This window comes from Apium graveolens, chromosome 4 (genome assembly GCF_009905375.1).
Source record: "Apium graveolens cultivar Ventura chromosome 4, ASM990537v1, whole genome shotgun sequence".
NCBI lineage: Eukaryota > Viridiplantae > Streptophyta > Magnoliopsida > Apiales > Apiaceae > Apium > Apium graveolens.
The window spans coordinates 229651395-229652205 of NC_133650.1; positions in this window are offsets into that span (position 1 = coordinate 229651395).

Here is an 811-nt window from a genome sequence, read left to right on the forward strand (position 1 = left end):
CAAAGGCCATCAGGAGCAAATACTGACTTTGGCAGTCCTCTCACAAGATCTTTCTTGACTAATTCATTTATATTGTTGAAATTTAAATGAGAGAGTTTCTTATGCCAGTTCCAGCTTTCTTCAATTGATGCTCTACTAATCAGACAGACTGCAGAACCATCAGTACTTGTTGAAATCCTGGCTTCATAAATGTTACCACGCCTGTATCTTTTCAGAACAACTTTGCCTGTAGATTTACTTACAACTTCACAGTGTTCTTCAAAGAAATCCACATGATAACCTCTGTCACAGATTTGACTAACACTTAGCAGATTGTGTTTAAGTCCTGAGACTAGAGCTACTTCTTTAATGATGACATTCCCTAGATTGATATTGCCATTTCCCAACGTTTTTCCAATGTTTCCATCTCCATAAGAAACACTTGGGCCAGCCTTCTCCATAAAGTCTGATAGCAGGGCTTTATTTCCAACCATATGTCCTGAACATCCACTGTCCAGAACTAGGATGTTTTTCCTGTTTCCCTACAATCACAAAGACCACTAATGATTAGTTTTAAGGACCCAGACTTGCTTGGATCCTTTGGCCTTATTAAGTTTGTTAACATTTGCAGTGGATTTAGCATCAGAGTTTATGTTACATTTTTCTTATCAGAATTTACACTATCAGACTTTGAATCAGAACTTACACTAAAAGGAACAATGATAACTTTCTTTAAAGAAGGTTTTATTTGAAAATAATCATAGTACAGACTATGATATTCCTTACAAGTATAAATGGAATGCCATAAACTACCACAATGAAAACAAGGATT